General features: G+C 36.9%; 1 protein-coding gene across 4 annotated transcripts in view; it reads right to left on the reverse strand.

Annotated features, from left to right (window-relative positions):
• Positions 1 to 21497, reverse strand: part of GRXCR1 (glutaredoxin and cysteine rich domain containing 1) — a 347061-nt gene that overhangs the window by 178062 nt on the left and 147502 nt on the right. For 3 of the 4 annotated variants that reach the window (XR_010841072.1, XR_010841071.1, XR_010841070.1), the window contains exon 5: positions 1907 to 2078. The exons of the other annotated variant lie outside the window; for it this stretch is intronic. The gene's annotated coding sequence lies outside the window, so the exon portion shown is untranslated. The remainder of the gene's footprint in view (positions 1 to 1906; positions 2079 to 21497) is intronic. 4 annotated transcript variants of the gene reach the window in all.

Below are 21497 nucleotides of genomic sequence, written 5' to 3' on the forward strand. Positions count from 1 at the left end.
TCTAAGTCACTGTAAAGCACCCAAGATAATCCAAGTCCCCCAAAGACAACTGTAACCTAGATTGAGGTGTTATGATTATTCTGTCCCTCAGATCCTGCTTCCCCCTGATTTCTTGTTTATGAATTATCTTCTTGCCCCCATACTATCTAAGGTCCTACTAATACTAACAATCTCTGTCCCCACTTTGTTGGCTCTTGAAAATCAGCCTTGTGCTTCATTCTTTGGTTTGTCTGTCTCGACTTTTGCACCAACTATCTTCCAGGTGCCATAGTCTGGAAGCAAATTAGGTTCTGTAAGTCAAAGCCGTTTTCATAAGATTCCAAAGGCAGAAATACAGTGAGCTCCATATTCCTGAAACTCTCAGCTGTGGCCGCTGTCAAGAAAGTCATGGAAATATAAGATCGTTCTTCCTACACCAGCATTCCAGTGTCCATTCTCTGGTTCCATGAATTGAGAGGCAGGTTTGGTGAGAGTGGGGGCTTCTTGCTTCCAGCAAGGCTGCATTAGAGGCCTCAGACTCAGTGGCTTGCCTAGTGGGACAGTGATGCAGTCTTCCTAAAGATGTTTCTGGAAACCCAACCTAGCTCGCTTCCTTAAGCCTAATTATATTTAAAGCACCAATTTGGGGGAAGTAAATTTCTTTCTGCCTCAGACACATAGAGGGGTATTCATAATTACAGCAGATTTAAATGAATATGAGAGATGGGGCAGAATCATGAAAAGTTTACGGCAATTTCAAACTAAGCATTAGGCATTAGACTTTGGACATCTTTATTATTTTCTTTGGATTAATTCCTTGTGGGATTTTTCATTGGATACTTTACACCACATAAAATCCCAGCCACATGCAATCTCACCCCTCCTTTCTAGATTGTTTCTGACTTTCCAAATTCTCCCTAATCACAGAGAATTTCACTCTCCTCATTTCCCAGCCCAAACCTAGTTCTCAGGCCCATTTTGTATATCCAAACCGACCAGCATGCACAGCAACTCAAAATAATTTCTGTAACAGGAACCACTCTCTTATATGGCAGTGGTGCTTATACACAACTTTTTCATTCATTAGATAACAGTAGTTGATATGGAAGCCAATGGAACAAGAGCTGATATGTCACATGAGAAGTTTAAGGTGTGACCATATGGTGTTATCAGAGAATATCAAGGTTCCTCCATCACATGACATGAAAACAGCATTATGTTATTCCCAAAGCAGTACCACTGGGAGCAGAATGAAAAGCCAAGTCAGTATCCAACAGCCTGTTTGCTCTCTCTCCCTCTCATCTCCAACCCTCAGCTATGGAAACCGATCCTGCCTGGGCACTTCCAATATGAATATACAAGTCTTTTTTTCAATCCAATGTTGTTTTTCTCAGTGGTTATTTCAACTGTTATGTTTCTATCTGTTCCTTTTTCACCATTTTAGAATCTCTATTCTCCATATTTCAGAACTCCTGATGCTTCCTCCAAATCTTGCAGCTTCTTCCCCATGATTTCATTCTCTTTATATTTTTGCTGTTTTACAAAGTGTCTTCTACTTGACCCTCCAGGATGATCTCTATAGTGACTAATCTCTCCTCAATTCATACACTCAGTTTATAAATTTAAAAATTATCAGATTTTTAAGTTTCAGAAAGTCTTCATAAAGCTATAATAGAATCTCTTCGAGCCTTCTTTTAAAATATTTTGTTGTGGTTATTCTAATAGTCATCTGTCTCCTCTAACAGTTTTATTACTATATTAGAAGCTTTCCTATTCTTTATCCATTCTCTCTCTCTCTCTCTCTCTCTCTCTGTCTCTCTCTCTCTCCTTGTTCTATCTCAAAGACACTGCTGCTGGGTCCCCTTAGATTGTGATGATTTCCTTAGCATACCCATGAGTTTATTTACATAACAAGCTACTAGGGTACCTGGGAGTGATGGAAACCCACAAGTGGTAGGAAGTACTGCTCTTCACAGACAGGGACATGAAACTGGAAACTCTTCAGTTCTTTCTGCAAACACAGGAAAAAGCTTGATTGCTGATCTCTGACATAAGAAGGATCAAGGCCCCTCCAAAGATTTGACAATCAGCAGGTCTTCCTAGAACAACAATGAATGGAATGACAGGGGTCTTCCTCCAAGTGATCCACAGAACTCAGAGGTACAATCTTTCTTCAGGAACAAAAGAATTCAGATTTTCCTCCCAGGTCAACTGCCAGGCCCAGAATCAAGAACTATCCTAAACATCCAGCCCCTGGAAAGGTCAGAGTGTTTGCACACACCCTGCAGTCTAAGCACCTGTTTCTCTATGGAGACAGAATTGATAGTTGGATTAGAGTTGAGAGTGGATGTGTCAGGCCACCATCTCATCAGAATTCTGATCACTTTGAGGCAGATGGAAGAGATGAAAACAAAGGAGACAGGTAAGATAGATGGAAACAGCCAATATTATTTGATTTATGCCTTATCACTCTCCACAAAAGATTTAATATGACTTAATGGCAGAGTATATGCAATAAAACAGCAAAATGTAAATAGAGATTAAAAATAAGAACCAAGAAAAACATAACTTAGAAGAGGAGATCTAGACAAGGAAAAACAAAATAAGTAACTTTTACCTTGAGCTGTATTAATGGACAGATTAGCCAGGAGGTTGCTTGGGACACTGATGTCTAATGAATAATAAAACATCAGTGGGATAAATTCACACAACGTATATTGGTCCCACTCCCATTAGACAGAATGAAATTAAAATTCAAAACACCCCTTACTGTACTACTTTATCTCTTTTTTTCCTTCCAGCTTTACTGAGATATAATTAACATACAGCACTGTAAGGTATACAGCATAATGATTTGACTTACATACATAATGAAATAATTCCACAAATAAGTTTAGCAAACATCCATCATCTCATATAGATACAAAATAAAAGAAAAAGAAAAAAAATTTTTCTTGTGATGAGAACTCTTGGGATTTACTCTCTTAACAACTTTTATGTATAACACAGAGCAATGTTAGTTATATTTATCATGCTATACGTTACATCCCTAGTACTTATTTATCTTAAAGCTGGAAGTTCATACCTTTTGACTGCTTACATCCAATTCCCCTTCCTCCAACCCCTCACCTCTGCTAACCACAAATATGATCTCTTTACTACTTTATCTTTTGAATATTTTCCCCCTAGCCATATATAATTTTAGTGAGCTATATGTAAGCAAAGTGAGCTGAGGTTCTAAAAACAACTAAAGCCAGACATAGGTCTGCTTATGAGGGTGAGTAGTTCAGTTTACTAAAGTTAAAAACTGTACTTCTAAGAAGTTGTCTTGGAACTCTATAGCATCGACAAGTTAAAAATATTATAACAGAAAAATGCAAAGATAAGAACTAGATAAATAGAAGATAGTTTGACAAATATTTTGGATAGTATTAATGCCTACCTCCCATATTGTGCTTTGAAGATACTGCATTTTTTACAAATTGAAGGTTTATGGCAACTCCACACAGTCACAGATGATGGTTAGCATCTTTTAGCGATAAAGTATTTTTTAATTAAGGTATGTAATTTTTTTTAGTCATAATGCTACTGTACACTTAGGAAGATACCATATAGTGTAAACATAACTTTTATATTCACCAGGAAATGAAAAAACTCATCTGACTGGCTTTATTGCAATATTCACTTCATTGCAGTGGTCTGGAACTGAACCTGCAATATTTCCATGGGATGTCTGTATATGATTCTGTCTGTCATAACTTCTTAGAAAAAAGTTTCTCCTCATCTCCACTGTATAAAAATTTAATATATATTTTAAAAATTTCTGTCTGAAAAGATCAAGTTTTTAACTGCTTATCAAATTCTGCATCTCAGTGTGGCCTTACATGTAGCCCATTCACTAATAAACCTTTTTAAAGCAGTTCTTCTAACCCAGTTTTACCTTTTTCCAGAAAAGAGAATCTTGACTACAATAATAATGTATGATTTACCTCATTCAAGTACCTATCTATAAAAATACATAGAATTATTTTAAAATTCATTTAATTTGAAGGAAAAAAATGGCTTGAGAACTACTAATCATATACTTCAAAATGAAGAAACTGTACTTATTAATATACAGTTAACTTGAACTTTCTCTAAATAATTCTACAATTTTACCCTGAACTGACATATACAACTTTCTCTAAATAATTCTACAATTTTATCCTGATATTAATGAAAAGTTCCTTCTCAATAAGAAATTAATCTCCCTTACCCAGCCTGGCCAAGAGAATTGACTCTGTGTTGGTCTCGTCTGGATTTATCATCTTCCAAATTCTACTAGTAACCTTGTAATTTAAGCCTGTAATACATTTAACATATAATTCTGAGACTCTGCAAAGGCACAGGGTTCACTGAAATGAACAAAACTTTAATAACTGCTTTTGGTGGATGATGACTTTCTCTAATGCGCTTTGTATTAAAGGTCATTTCTTTCTGCAAACTTAGCTCTAAGATCTTTGTTTCTTTTTACCATCGTGATTATCCTTCTGTGCTTCTGTTCTCTGCTCTGGGTGGAGCCAAGAGCTCCTATGGTAAAAAGAGACATATCTCTATTGGGGTCCAAGCAGAAAACAACTAACCCAGAAGGCAAAGAAAACCTGCAGTGTCACTACTTTTGAAACACATTTGAGGAGCTCCATTTGCTGCAATATCTCAAAGCTGTTATTGTTAAATAATTTAATACCCCAAATCACATGGGCTGCATACAGAGTTGCACACCACAAGCACTGTTTCATGTTTATAGAATAATATTTAAAGTCCTTTCTCACAGCCTCCCTCATGTGATGGCTGACAGAACCCTGGGAAACAGGTAAATAATACAAAATTATCACCATGAGAGTCTTAAATCTGTAAGTGATGGCAAAAATAATAGCAGCTAAAGTCAGATTCTAATTCCAGTGCATTCACTTGGTGTGAGTTCTCCATCCATTCATCTTAGTTTCCTGCAATCTCTTAAACCAGTTGTGAGGATTAAATGGGATCAGGGATGAAAAGCACTGGTATGCTAATGGCATTTTACTACTGGGTGTCCAATAAATAGCATGAATCTCCCTTTTTCCCTTCCTCAGAGATCTGGGTCTGACCACTCAGCCAATAAATGGCAAAATTCAGAAGAGAATCCAACTTTCTGACTCCTGAGTAAGTAGAAAAATAGCAGCTCAAGGCCCACAAGTCCCTTGGACAATTATGCTTTATGACTTGTCCATAATGTGAAAATTTCTCCCCAGATCCAAGTTTTGTGCAGCCTGTCACTTAATTTGGAAGCTCTTTAAGAATACAAAACTGAGAATATCAAATTAGGGCATAAAAGTGCTATTTATTTAGAAGGAGAAAAGAAGTCACAACAAATCATAAGTTTTAAAAAGCCTTAATTTCTCTTTCTGATTTTTGTTGTTAGTGTATAGGAATGCCAGAAATTTCTGTGCATTAATTTTGTATCCTGCAACCTTACCAAATTCATTACTTAGTTCTAGTAGTTTTCTGGTGGCATCTTTAGGATTTTCTATGTATAGTATCATGTCATCTGCAAACAGTGACAGTTTTACTTCTTCTTTTCCAATTTTTAATTTCTTTTTCTTCTCTGATTGCCGTGTCTAGGACTTCCAAAACTATGTTGAATACAAGTGGCAAGAGTGGACATCCTTGTCTTGTTACTGATCTTAGTGGAAATGCTTTCATTTTCTCACCACTAAGTATGATGTTTGCTGTGGGTTTGTCATATATGGCCTTTATTATGTTGAGGGAGGTTCCCTCTATGCCCATTTTCTGCATCTGTTGATATGATCATATGTTTTTTATTCCTTAATTTGTTAATATGGTGTATCAAATTGATTGATTTGCATATATTGAAGAACCCCTGCATCCCTGGGATAAATCCCCCAATCCCATTTACCATTGCAACCAAAAGAATAAAATATCTAGGAATAAACCTACCTAAGGAGGCAAAAGACTTATATTCAGAAAACTATAAAACACTGATAAAAGAAATCAAAGATGACATATCAGATGGAGAAATATAACATGTTCTTGGATTGGAAGAATCAATATTGTGAAAATGACTTTACCACCCAAAGCAATCTACAGATTCAATGCAATCCCTATCAAACTACCAATGACACTTTTCACAGAATTAGAACCAAAAATTTTACAATTCGTATGGAAACACAAAAGACCCCAAATGGCCAAAGCAATCTTGAGGAAAAAAAATGGAGCTGGAGGAATCAGGCTCCCCAACTTCAAATTATACTGCAAAGCTACAGTAATCAAGACAGTATGGTACTGGCACAATAACAGAAATATAGATCAACAGTACAAGATAGGAAGCCCAGAGATAAACCCACACACATATGGTCACCTAATTTACGACAAAGGAGGCTAGAACATACAATGGAGAAAAGACAGCCTCTTCAATAAGTGGTGCTGGGAAAACTGGACAGCTACATGTAAAAGAATGAAATTAGAACACTCCCTAACACCATACACAAAAATAAACTTAAAATGGATTAAAGACCTAAATGTAAGGCCAGACACTATAAAACTCTTAGAGGAAAACATAGGAAAAACACCCTTTGACATAAACCACAGCAAGATCTTTTTTGACCCATCTCCAAGAGTAATGGAAACAAAAACAAAAATAAACAAATGGGACCTAATTAAACTTCAAAGCTTTTGCACAGCAAAGAAAACCATAAACAAGACGAAAAGACAACTCTCAGAATGGAAGAAAATATTTGCAAATGAAACAATGGACAAAGGATTAATCTCCAAAGTATACAAACAGTTCATAGAGCTCAATATCAAAAAAAAAAAAAGATTCAATTAAAAAATAGGCAGATCTAAATAGATATTTCACCAAAGAAGACATACAGATGGGCAAGAGGCACGTGAAAAGATGCTCAACATTGCTATCGTTAGAGAAATGCAAATCAAAACTACAGTGAGGTATCACCTCACACTGGTCAGAATGGCCATTATCAAAAACTCTAGAAACAATAAATGCTGGAAAGGGTGTGCTGAAAAAGGAACCCTCCTGCGCTGTTGGTGGGAAAGTAAATGATACAACCAACATGAAGAACAGTATAGAGTTTATTTAAAAAACTGAAAATAGAACTACCATATAACTCAGCATTCCCACTACTGGGTATATACCCTGAGAAAACCATAATTCAAAAAGAGACATGTACCACAATGTTCACTGCAGCACTATTTCCAATAGCCAGGACATGGAACCAACCTAAATGTCCATCAACAGGTGAATGGATAAAGAAGATGTGGCACATATATACAATGGAATATTACTCAGCCATAAAAAGAAACGAAACTGAGTTATTTGTAGTGAAGTGGATGGACATACAGTCTGTCATACAGAGTGAAGTAAGTCAGAAAGAGAAAAACAAATACCGTATGCTAACACATATATATGGAATCTAAAAAAAGAAAATAATGGTACTGATAAACCTAGTGGTAGGGCAGGAATAAAGATGTAGAAATAGAGAATGGACTTGAGGACACAGCTGGGGAGGGGGAAGCTGGGGCAAAGTGAGAGGAGCATCGACACGTATACACTACTGAATGTAAAATAGTTTGCTAGTGGGAAGCAGCCGCATAGCACAGGGAGATCAGCTCAGTGCTTTGTGACCACCTAGAGGGGTGGGATAGGGAGGGTGGGAGGGAGGCTCAAGAGGTAGGGTATATGGGGATATATGTATGCATATGGCTGATTCACTTTGTTGTATAACAGAAACTAACACAGTATTGTGAAGCAATTATACTCCAATAAAGATCTATTCTTTAAAAAAAGCCTACTAAAAATGAAAACATTACAAAACCAAAAAGATAACATATTTATCAACTAACAAAAACACCTCTATAATACCTTTTTCCTCCATTTTTTGCATACTCTTTGACCACGTCTTCATATAATCATTTTGACACATTTTCCAATACAGAGACTAGCAGAATAAGTCATTGTTTTCTTCTAGCACAGTTGATTGCTTCACTTTATTGCAGACAATTTTACCTGCAGTTTGGTCTGAAACTGCCAACTTCATTAAGGCAAGATATATCAGATATTCTAAGGTGCCATCTGATGTGCTGGAGTACATAAAATATGCAGCTTCACCAGTTGATCCTACTGCTATAGATTTGTGTCCTATAAACACAGTAATTCTGATCAGTTCTATTTCATGTATATCCCCCCACACACACAAAAAGATGGAGTGTTACTGACTAGAATGAACTTCTGCTTTAATTAGGTATCAATACGAACTGAATCCTCCATTTACAATTTTACATGTCTGATAGTTGAGAGAATTTTCCATGGACTAGTTTCTGGCTCCATACATTCCAAGCTTTGTTTCACCCCTTCTCCTACCAACGTACTTCTGGAGCTAGTTTATATCATGATACTGTAGTTTTAGGTGAGGATGCCAGATGAGCATATAGGGGAGCAGAGGAGTGTCCCTGTAAACTATGTGAACACTAGAACACCTAGCAATAACTTAGGTATATACTAAAGTGACTGCAAACTACACAACTTATCTCATAAATCCCTTAGCCAGATTCCCAAAATGCATACAGTCCCTCCAAGGCCACATACCATGACAGAAAGCATGTCAGAGGAAAATTTGGAGTAGAGAAAATAGTCTTAACTGATTGCTATTAAAATATTATATATTTTTTCAAATTTACAAAACATATGACCATTAGAACCCACTGCTAGGGCCCCTCCTTGCAGGGCCTGAGATGGGGCTAGTGCAAGTGAGGGGCCCTGGGGCTTCAGCTTCAAAGGAAATCCAATTCTGCACAGATCCATCCCCAAAGCAATGCCAGGGAGCCAACTTAATCAGATGCCTCCATTTTTGTTTATAATTGGCAAAATACTTCTAGGATTCTCAAGCAGTTTAAAAAGATAAGATAACTCCTTACAAAGACTACCTGTATGCCCCTTTTAATTTATTTATTCTCTTGGACCAGTCTTGTTGCTTTGAAAAACCTGAGGAACATCTAGGCAAAGAATAGCAAAGGATTCATAGCCAGAAAGAAAACATGTCTATGTATTGGTTGTTCACCCTATGACATTTTGACACCTGAGAACATTTTAGAACATTTTAGTTCTAACCCTAATTTTGATTTGCCCATGTTCTATTACCAATTCAGATTCACTTTAACCCTGAAAACACCAAGCTGAAAAGATTCTGTAGCACCTAGCCACAGATTGTTTCTTTCTGACTTGTTTTCATTTCACCATGGATCTCTGAGCAGTCACTGAGCTAATCCAATTTTCAGGCCCATTAATGTGGAATTTCAACTCAAAGGAGAGACCATGCAGCTCCCTGATGGGTTGGCAGGGCAGAAGCAACTGTGACAGCAACATCTTAAAACTCCTCCTGCTGCCTACAGATCAGTGTGCCTGCCACTTCCCCTGACCTACTTGTGGAGGGCTCCTTAAATGCCCGGGGGAAGGCAGGGGAGGCTACAGCTTGTATTTTCCCCATTGTTTGTCATTAATCCTAGCAAGCCTAACCTTCAAGCATTGTGAAATGGACAATGCAGGTTTTGGGAATCCCCAGGTCTTCCACTCCAGTCTCTCCAGTTTGACCGTCAATTTCCTTTAGAAGCCACAGTTTTCTTTACTGTCCTTCTCCCTTCTAGTAACCTGTTTTTGAGAAAGATATGATTTAAAAGAAAACAAGAACAAAATGCCCACACTCAGGTGCAAATGAGTAAGGGCATTTTAGTGTTTCACTAACGGTGTTTATGGACACTGGCTGCATATTAAAATTACCAGGGACTTTAAAAAACAATTCCAATACCTGGGCCCTAATCCAGACTAATGAAAGCAGGCACTCTGCGGGTCAGGTCCAAGCATGGGGAATTTTCTAGTAACTCCCCATGTGAATCTATTTTGTCATTTTATTTTCATGGAGAAAGGAAACAGAAGGGAAAATCTGGAGCACCATTTGCAGAATTTCAGGCAACAGAAAGCAAGGGAGATATTTTAGGGAGCAGATGGCAGAGGGCTTTTTCAGCAGCCTTAAAATCCCTGAAGTAGTCAATTTACTTCTCCCATTCATAGACAGAGACTGCGCTAAAATTGCTTTCACCTATAGCAACCACATTAGAATTAAACAGACCAATCGAAGTGCCATTATCTTGTAACAATTCAGTACCAGGACATCTGTAAAAAGCTGCTTTCATATTTCGATTGTGGATTTCATCCACTGTATTTTGTGCATGTCACAAATAGTGACAGCAGATGTCATTATAGGACAGAAGTTTTTTATTTCTCTGTTAATGTTGTTTATTAACAAGCACTGTGTGAGCACCCATTGTGGAGACCTGTCCTGGGAGCCATTAGGAAATTAGGAAATAACGGCAGAGATAATCTCTCCTTAGCTATAAAATCCTATGATTCGGAGGCAAATCTCTTCTATGAATGCTGAACACTTTAGAAAGACCTCTTAGGCGATGAAATTTTGGAGGCATAAAAGAGCAAATTATTCCTCCAAATTGTTTCCTTTCTGATCTGCCTGAAATTCCTATTTCTTCTAGATGCATCAGTTTAATTTTCACGAACTTAATTTGGAAAAGGTGATGTTACACTATAGCACCTACTACCCCCTTGGCATATATTGGTCACCAGATCACCTAGAATAAATTCCTCAAGGTTTAGAGCCCTGAGCAGGAAAAGTCTATACTAGAAAAAGGGACCAGAACAGTACAAGCCGCTATGAGGTGGCATGAACACTGCAGGCCGGGAAAGGACATGGATGCCCAAAAGAAGAACTTCAAGAGGATGGTCCCAGAAAGGGCAGGAGACAGGGTCAGAAGAACATGGATATCACTATCTCTGCCTACTTCCCAAGTGTTGCCTTGGCACATTCAGGCTTTGTGTTTTCAGGACAACCTGTTGCTGGTTTGAACCTTTTTGGCTCTATGGCCTTCATGTTACTTGACCATTCTCCACCAGTTTTCACCTGGCTTCTTGCAACCTGGCTCCCCCTACTGCCTGTTCCTAGTTTCTAACTCTACCTTTCACTAGTTGCTGCCACCACTGCCTGACCCCAAATATAGGATAGGATCATGTCCCTTTAAAATAAAGTTGAAGAGTGAACCGCGGGTCATTGGGAAGCAGAAGAGAAGTAAGATACGTGGTGGTAACAGTAATAGCAATTGTATTACTAAGACACTGCATGTGTATTAGTGAATAGGTGTGTCAGCAGCGATCAGGGAATGCTCCCATTTCTAGGAATGTGTTCCTCCCTTTCTGCTTTCCTCTCAATGGAGGTATTCTTATACTATTCTCTGTCTAGAAAGAGAGTGTTCAGAGCACATGTGAAATACTCACATAAACCCCAGTCTGAATGGAAAGATCTGGGTATGAGTGCCCTGCTAAATAGTGAGTGAGACCTGAGTCTAAATGAACACTATTAGTATTTTTATGTGGAAATTCTAAGGTTAACATAATCTGTAGAATTATGGGATACACACATATCTAAGGTATTTTTATGATGTTTCTTTTACATGCTACCTCCATTAAGAAAAATTAGCATTTGTTAGACCAACTGTCTTTATATCTTAAGACATCATTATAATCACATATTAAGAAAACATATTTATGTTCTGAAATATTCTCTACCCCAAAAGCATTAAATCATACTTGCTTTTCATTCACTACATGTAACCTGTATAAAATAAAGTTATTTGGAATGCATTGCAAAGTAGGCCAGGATTAGTGAAACAAGTCAAATTCAGAAGTTCCCAGTCAATGGTAAATGATGTTGAGAGAGTTAATTTAAATGAAAAATTGAACAATAGTAGATAGTATGAAGGCTTTGTCAATGAAAAAAACTTAGTCAACAGTCAATCTAAGAGAGAAATAGAGAATTTTATTCGGGCTAACCTGAGGATTATAATGCAGGACACAGTCTTTCAGGAACTACCGAGGACTATTTCCCCATTAGAAGTCAAAGCACAGTTATATAAGTTTTTGATACAAAGAGTTACACATCAAAGTGTTATACATCAAAGTAACATAATGACAGTTCGCATAGTCCAACAAGATGAGTTGTAGGTCATCATGACCCCTTACAGGATTGAGGAGGAATGTTATCTCCTAAGGAGTTATCTTGCTGGCACCAGGAGTTAATTGATTTTTTGGTGAGCAGGGATGCCTGTGTTTTCTAAGGGGATCTAGTTAAGGTACAATGCAGATGCACAATGCACACTAAAGAGGAGCCGATAGTGGCTCAAACAGCAGAGAAAATTTTATGTTAAATACTTCTTGTCCTGCCTTAAATATAATTTCATTTTTGTCAGCTTAAATAAATATATCTCAAATCAGTCGGACTCAAAGTACTGGCTCTAATGTTCAAATTTAATTATATATATATATATTTTTTATTGGAGTATAACTGTTTTACAATAGTGTGTTAGTTTTTCCTTTACAACAAAGTGAATCAGTTATACATATACATATTATACATATGTTCCCATATCTCTTCCCTCTTGCATCACCCTCTCTCCCACCCTCCCTATCCCACCCCTCTAGGTGGTCACAAAGCACAGAGGTGATCTCCCTGTGCTATGTGGCAGCTTCCCACTAGCTATCTAATTTACATTTGGTAGCGTATATATGTCCCTGCCACTCTCCCACTTCATCACAGCCCACCCTTCCCCCTCCCCATATCCTCAAGTCCATGCTCTAGTAAGTCTGTGTTTTATTCCTGTCCTACCACTAATCTCTTCATGACATTTTTTTCCCTTAGAGTCCATATATATGTGTTAGCATACGGTATTTGTTTTTCTCCTTCTGACTTACTTCACTCTGTATGACAGACTCCAGGTCCATCCACCTCATTATAAATAACTCAGTTTCATTTCTTTTTATGGCTGAGTAATATTCCATTGTATATATGTGCCACATCTTCTTTATCCATTCATCTGTTGATGGACACTTAGGTTGCTTCCATGTCCTGGCTATTGTAAATAGAGCTGCAATGAACATTTTGGTACATGAGTCTTTTTGAATTATGGTTTTCTCAGGGTATATGCCCAGTAGTGGGATTGCTGGGTCGTATGGTAGTTCTATTTGTAGTTTTTTAAGGAACCTCCATACTGTTCTCCATAGTGGCTGTATCAACTTACATTCCCACCAGCAGTGCAAGAGGGTTCCCTCTTCTCCACACCCTCTCCAGCATTTATTGTTTCTAGAGTTTTTGATGATGGCCAGTCTGACCGGTGTGAGATGATATCTCATTGTAGTTTTGATTTGCATTTCTCTAATGATTAATGATGTTGAGCAGTCTTTCATGTGTTTGTTAGCAATCTGTATATCTTCTTTGGAGAAATGTCTATTTAGTTCTTCTGCCCATTTTTGGATTGGGTTGTTTATTTTTTTGTTATTGAGCTGCGTGAGTTGCTTATAAATTTTGGATATTAATCCTTTGTCAGTTGCTTCATTTGCAAATATTTTCTCCCATTCTGAGGGTTGTCTTTTGGTCTTGTTTATAGTATCTTTTGCTGTGCAAAAGCTTTTAAGTTTTATTAGGTCCCATTTGCTAATTTTTGTTTTGATTTCCATTTCTCTAGGAGATGGGTCAAAAAGGATCTTGCTGTGATTTATGTCGTAGAGTGTTCTGCCTATGTTTTCCTTTAAGAGTAAATTTAATTATAAATGCAAATGATTTTGTGACAATCCAATTGAGATTATAAGGTTGCTGTAGCTTTAAAAAAAAGTTTCACTATAAAAAATCTTAGCTTTGTTTGCAGCAATACCTTGCTAAAATACAACAATAGCAATTAAACTAAAAAGAGTAACCTTTCAAGGGGAAGAATGGTATGAACTTTCTTTTTCAATGGTTATTTGAATTAGCCATGGATGGCATTGAAACAATAAGAATTTATAAGCAGACAGAAAAGGTCATTTGAATTGAAAAATAATTCCTAGATTGTCATCCAAGTAAATATAGAAGAGCAAAACCAAGTCCTGGAGTTTTTAGTGGGTAGTCTACTTACATAGACTTACCCTAAGTACATTTAGATCATTAAGACCACTAAAGAGTCCCTATTGTGCCCCATACAATGGGATTTGGCAAAAAAAAAAAAAAAAAAAAAATTAAAAATAAACAGGATTAAGATGAGTTAGTGAAGGTGGCTTTTAATCAGGCATCAGATTTAGTTCAGAAGCAAGATTTGAAGAAACAGCAACAACAGTGATGGGCCTATCTCATTCATTTATTTATTCAATGAATGTTTTTTGAGTACTTATTATGGGTCCAGCACTATAAGTTCAGAGGATTTAGTGGTCTCCAAGATAGCTCTTACAGAGCTTACCCTCTAGAGAGCAGTCTTCGGCCTAGTGTATCATAGCCCTGAGAATGGAGGATCATTTTTCAATGGGTACCTGGGCATGGGTGGTTTTAAGAATATTAATTTCTTAATGTGGTATATACATATGGTATTTGAGAATGTTCTAATTTCATTCTTTTACATGTAGCTGTCTAGTTTTCCTATCACCACTTATTGAAGAGACTGTCTTTTTTCCATTGTATATTCTTGTCTCCTTTGTCATAGATTAATTGACCATAAGTGCAGGGGTTTATTACTGGGCTCTCTATTCTGTTCTGTTGATTTATGTGCCTGTTTTTGCGTCAGTACCATACTTTTTGATGACTATAGCTGTGTAGTATAGTCTGAAGTCAGGAAGCATAACTCTTCTAGCTCTGTTACTCTTCCTCAGGATTGTTTTGGCTATTCGGGGTCTTTTAAGTTTCTATACAAATTTTTAAATTATTTGTTCTAGTTCAATGAAAAATGTCATTGGTATTTTGATAGGGATTGCACTGAATCTGTAGATTGCCTTGGGTAGTATGGTCATTTTAACAATGTTAATTCTTCTAATCCAAGAACATAGTATATCTTTCCATCTGTATGTGTCATCTTCGATTTCTTTCATCAGCATCTTGTAGTTTTGGGGGTACAGGTCTTTTACCTCTTAGGTAGGTTTTTTTTTCTAGGTACTTTATTCTTTTTGATGTGATGGTAAATGGGGTTGTTTCCATTCTGATATTTCATTGTTCATGTATAGAAGTGCAACATAATTCTATATATTAATTTTGTATCCTGCAACTTTACCAAATTCATTGATGAGCTCTAGTAGTTTTTTGGTGGCATCTTTAGGATTTTACATGTATAGTATCATGTCATCTGCAAACAGTGACAGTTTTACCTTTTCCTTTCCAATTTGGATTCCTTTTATCTCTTTTTCTTGTCTGATTGCTGTGGCTAGGACTTCCAAAACTATGTTGAATAAAATTGGTAAGAGTGGTCATCCTTGTCTTGTTCCTGATCTTAGAGGAAATGCTTTCGGCTTTTCACCACTGCTTATGAAGTTAGCTGTGGGTTTGTCATATATGGACTTTATTATGTTGAGGTAGGGTCCCTCTATGCTCAATTTCTGGAGCGTGTTTACCATAAATGGATGTTGAATTTTGTCAAAAGCTTTTTCTGCATCCTTTAAGATGATCATATGATTTTTATTCTTCAATTTGTTAATGTGATATATCACACTGATTGATTTGTGGATATTGAAAAATCCTTGCATCCTTGGGATAAATCCCACTTGATTATGGTGTATAATCTTTTTAATGTATTTTTGGATTCTGTTTGCCAATATTTTGTTGGGGATTTTTGCATCTATGTTCATCAGTGATATTGACCTGTAATTTTCTTTTTTGGGGATATGTTTGTCTGGTTTTAGTATCAGGGTGATGCTGGCATTATACAACATTCTCTAACACCACATACAAAAAAGAAACCAAAATGGATTAAAGACCTAAATGTAAGACTAGAAACTATAAAACCCTAGAGGAAAACATAGGTAGAACATTCTGACATAAATCATAGCAATATTTTTTTTGTATCTGTCTCCTAAAGCAAAGGAAATAAAAGCAAAAATAAACTAATGGGAACTAATTAAACTTAAAAGCTTTTGCACAGCAAAGGAAACCATTGATAAAACAAAAAGCCTACTGAATGGGATAAAATATTTGCAAATGATCTGATCAAAGGGGTTAATATTCAAAATACATAGACAGCTCATACAACTCAACATCAAAAAACTTAATAGCCCAATTAAAAAATGGGCAGAAGATCTGAATAGATATTTTTCTAGAGAGGAAATGCAAATGGCCAACAGGCAAATGAAAACGTACTCAACATCGTTAATCATCAGGGAAATGCAAATCAAAACCACAATGAGATATCAGAACCTGTCACACCTGTCAGAACGGCTATCATCAAAAAGACCGCAAATAACAAATGTTGCCAAGGATGTGGAGAAAAGGGGACCTTTGCACACTGTTGGTAGGAATGTACCTTGGTGCAGCCACTGTGGAAAAAAATATGGAGACTTCTCAAAAAACTAAAACATAGAACTACCCTAGGACCAGCAATTCCATTCCTGGGTATATATCCAGAAAAAACAAAAACACTAACTCAAAAGGACACATGCACCCCAATGTTCATAGCAGCATTATTTACAATTGCCAATATATGGAAGCAACCTAAGTGTCCATTGACAGATAAATGGATAAAAGTGGTATATATATATACAATGGGATATTACTTAGACATAAAAAAGAAGGAAATTTTGCCATTTGCAACAATATGGACAGACTTGGAGGGTATTATGTTAAGTGAAATAAGTCAAAGAAAGACAAATACTTATGATATCATTTACGTGTGGAATCTAAAAAATATAACGGACTAGTGAATATAACAAAAAAGAAACAGACTTACAGATATAGAGAACAAACTAGTGGTTACTAGGTGGGTGAGGGAAGGGGGGAGGGGCAAGATGGAGTAGGGGCAAGATGGAGTAGGGAATTAAAAGGTACAAACTATTATGTATAAAATAAGGTAAAAGATATGTTGTACAACACAGAGGATATAGCCAATATTTTATTATAACTATAAATGGAGTATAACCTTTAAAAATTGTGAATTGCTATACTGTACACCTGTAATCATATAATTGTGCATCAAATATAACTCAAAAATTATATTTAAAAAGTTAAAAATTAATGTGGTGTATACATGTAATGAAATACTATTCATCCTTTAAAAAAGAAGAAAATTCTGCAATATGCAACATGTCAAATGATTAAATAAGATAATATAGGTAATACAAATAAACTTTATTTAACACTTCTTGAAGCAGGCAGGCTCCACCATCAAGAGTTCTGAGAACAGCAAAGGGAAAAGGGCTACAAGCTTTTGCAGAAAAAGGCAAGCAGGAAACAAGAAGTATTGGGCTTAAGTTGATTGGCTGTGGTTGCACATATGACCTTATTTAGAATGATCAAGGAACAAGGAAGTAAGTATAGAGCCTGGAGTTGGCTTGGTGTTTGGGGACTGGCTGACGGGATATACTATGCTTCCAGTCAAGTGGAACATTTACAGGTACACAGACGTTATCTAAGTTTTGGTTTGCTAACATGGCACCCTGAAAAGGAGTGCCTCCATCTTGGGCCTAGAAATTTATTTTAACATTCAACATGGATGAACCTTGAGGACATCATGCTAAGTGAAATAAAGCCAGGCACAGAAATAAACACATTATATAATTCCACTTATATGAGGTATCTAAAATAGTCAGATTCATAAAATCTAAGACCAGACTGGTAGTTACCAGTGACTGCAGAGAAGGTGGAAATGTGGAGTTATTAATCATCAGATATAAAGTTTCAGTTAAGTAAGATGAATAAACTCTAGAGATCTGTTGTACAACATTGCACCTACAATCAACAATAATGTATAAAAAATTTGTTGGGAGGACAGACTTCATGTTATTTTCTTATCACAATAAAACGTTTAAACAACAATACAAAATATCAATTTCTAGATTCTCCACTTCCATATACATTCTACCAAAATTGTGCTGAGAACATGACTGTGGTCCAGTTATCATGATGGATCTTTTCCCACTTCCTATTTCATAATCATCTTTTTCCCACCATATAAAAAAAGGCATAACTTCCTCCCAACTCAAAATTTACTATGTGCCTATGTAGGAGGATTACTGAGAGTATTGTGGGATAAATGTGATTGTGTACAAATTCATTCACATCTTTATTTTTTCCAGGAAACATTTAGGAACTGCTTCTTATGTTCCAGGCACTGTGGTGGTTGGTTTGTTTTTTTAAGGTTGTTTTTTTTTATGCAGACCATTTTTAAAGTCGTTATTGAATTTGTTTAATATTTCTTCTGCTTTATGTGTTGGTTTTTTTGGCCAAGAGGCATGTGGGATCTTAACTCCCTGACCAGGGATTGAACCTGCACCCCCTGCATTGGAAGGTGAAGTCTTAACACCTGGACCGCCAGGGAAGTCCCAAAGGCACTGTGTTAAGCACTAGGAAATAGTGTGTGTTCACTCCCCTTGAAGAAAAGGCAATCTGTTAAGAAAGACTGCTGTGCTAAAGTTGTTAAAATAAAATAAATGTAGCAAAAACAAGGGTAGAAATATTACTCAAATTAACTCATAAAAAAGGTATGGAAATATCTGTTAATTGCTTGTTTTATTTTCAGATACTAAACTATAGCATAAATTGCAATGCTTATGTATCTTTGCTAGTGGATTTCTGGGTTTTTTTCCTGAAGATTTATTTTTTATTTTTATTTTTTTTAACATCTTTATTGGAGTATAATTGCTTTACAGTGTTGTTAGTTTCTGCTTTATAACAAAGTGAATCAGCTACACATATACATATATCCCCATATCTCCTCCCTCTTGCATCTCCCTCCCACCCTCCCTATCCCACCCCTCTAAGTGGTCACAAGCACCAAGTTGATCTCCCTGTGCTATGCAGCTGCTTCCCAATAGCTATCTATTTTACATTTGGTAGTGTATATATGTCCATGGCACTCTCTCATTTCGTCCCAGCTTACCCTTCCCCCTCCCCGTGTCCTCAAGTTCATTCTCTACGTCTGTGTCTTTATTCCTGTCCTGCCCCTAGGTTCTTCAGAACCAATTTTTTTTTTTTTTCAGATTCCATATGTATGCGTTAGCATACACTATTTTTTTTTCCTCTTTCGGACTTAATTTCACTCTGTATGACAGACTCTAGGTCCATCCGCCTCACTACAAATAACTTCATTTCTTTTCATGGCTGAGTAATATTCAATTGTATATATGTGACACATCTTCTTTATCCATTCATCTGTCGATGGACACTTAGGTTGCTTTCATGACCTGGCTATTGTAAACAGAGCTGCAACGAACGTTGTGGTACATGACTCTTTTTTTTTTTTTTTTTTTTTGTGGTACGTGGGCCTCTCACTGTTGTGGCCTCTCCTGTTGTGGAGCGCAGGCTCCGGACGCGCAGGCTCAGCGGCCATGGCTCACGGGCCCAGCCGCTCCACGGCATGTGGGATCTTCCCGGACCGGGGCACGAACCCGTGTCCCCTTCATCGGCAGGCGGATTCTCAACCACTGTGCCACCAGGGAAGCCCATGACTCATTTTGAATTATGGTTTACCCAGTAGTGGGATTTCTGGGTCATATGGTAGTTTTATTTTTACTTTTTAAGGAACCTCCATACTGTTCTCATAGTAGCCGTATCAATTTACATTCCCACCAACAGTGCAAGAGGGTTCCCTTTTCTCCACACCCTCTCCAGCATTTGTTTGTAGATTTTTTGATGATGGCCATTCTGACTGGTGTGAGGTGATGCCTCATTTTAGTTTTGATTTGCATTTCTCTAATGATTAGTGATGTTGAGCATCATTTCATGTGTTTGTTGGCAATCTGTATATCTTCTTTGGAAATATGTCTATGTCTAGGTATTCTGCCCATTTTTGGATTGGGTTGTTTCTTTTTTTGGTATAGAGCTGCATGAGCTGCTTGTAAATTTTGGAGATTAATCCTTTGTCAGTTGCTTCATTTGCAAATATCTTCTCCCATTCTGAGGGTTGTCTTTTGGTCTTGTTTATGGTTTCCTTTGATGTGCAAAACCTTTGAAGTTTCATTAAAACCCATTTGTTTATTTTTGTTTTTATTTCCATTTCTCTAGGAGGTGGGTCAAAAAGGATCATGCTGTGATTTATGTCATAGAGTGTTCTGCCTATGTTTTCCTCTAAGAGTTTGATATTGTCTGGCCTTACACTTAGGTCTTTAATCCATTTTGAGTTTATTTTTGTGTATGGTGTTAGGGAGTGTTCTAATTTCATTCTTTTACATGTAGCTGTCCAGTTTTCCCAGCACCACTTACTGAAGAGACTGTCTTTTCTTCACTGTATATTCTTGCCTCCTTTATCAAAGATAAGGTGACCATAAGGGCGTGGGTTTATCTCTGGGCTTTCTATCCTGTTCCATTCATCTATATTTCTGTTTTTGTGCCAGTACCATACTGTCTTGATTACTGTAGCTTTGTAGCATAGTCTGAAGTCAGGGAGCCTGATTCCTCCAGCTCCGTTTTTCTTTCTCAACATTGCTTTGGCTGTTCAGGGTCTTTTGTGTTTCCATACAAATTGTGAAATTTTTTGTTTTAGTTCTGTGAATGACACTGGTAGTTTGATAGGGATTGCACTGAATCTGTAGATTGCTTTGGGTAGTATAGTCATTTTCACAATGTGGATTCTTCCAATCCAAGAACATGGTATATCTTGCCATCTGTTTGCATCATCTTTAATTTCTTTCATCAGTGTCTTAGAGTTTTCTGCAAACAGGTCTTTTGTATCCTTAGGTAGGTTTATTCCTAGGTATTTTATTCTTTTTGTTGCAATGGTAAATGGGAGTGTTTCCTTAATTTCTCTTTCAGATTTTTCATCATCAGTGTATAGGAATGCAAGAGATTTCTGTGCGTTAATTTTGTATCTTGCTACTTTACCAAATTCATTGATTAGCTCTCGTAGTTTTCTGGTAGCATTTTTAGGATTCTCTAGGTATAGTATCATGTCATCTGTAAACAGTGACAGCTTTATTTCCTCTTTTCAGACTTGGATTCCTTTTCTTTTTCTTCTCTGATTTCTGTGGCTAAAACTTCCAAAACTACGTTGAATAATAGTGGTGAGAGTGGACAACCTTTTCTTGTTCCTGATCTTGGAGGAAATGGTTACAGTTTTTCACCATTGAGAACGATGTTGGCTGTGGGTTTGTCATATATGGCCTTTATTATGTTGAGGTAAGTTCCCTCTATGCCTTCTTTCTGGAGGGTTTTTTATCATAAATAGGTGTTGAATTTTGTCAGAACCTTTAACTGCATCTATTGAGGTGATCATATGGTTTTTATCCTTCAATTTGTTAATATGGTGTATCACACTGATTGTGGTTTATCACATTTGCATATAATTGAAGAATCCTTGCATTCCTGGGATAAACCCCACTTCATCATGGTGTATGATCCTTTTAATGTGCTGTTGGATTCTGTTTGGTAGTATTTTGTTGAGGATTTTTGCATCTATGTTCATCAGTG

The sequence above is a fragment of the Kogia breviceps genome, chromosome 6 (genome assembly GCF_026419965.1).
Source record: "Kogia breviceps isolate mKogBre1 chromosome 6, mKogBre1 haplotype 1, whole genome shotgun sequence".
In the NCBI taxonomy this organism is placed as follows: Eukaryota; Metazoa; Chordata; class Mammalia; order Artiodactyla; family Physeteridae; genus Kogia; species Kogia breviceps.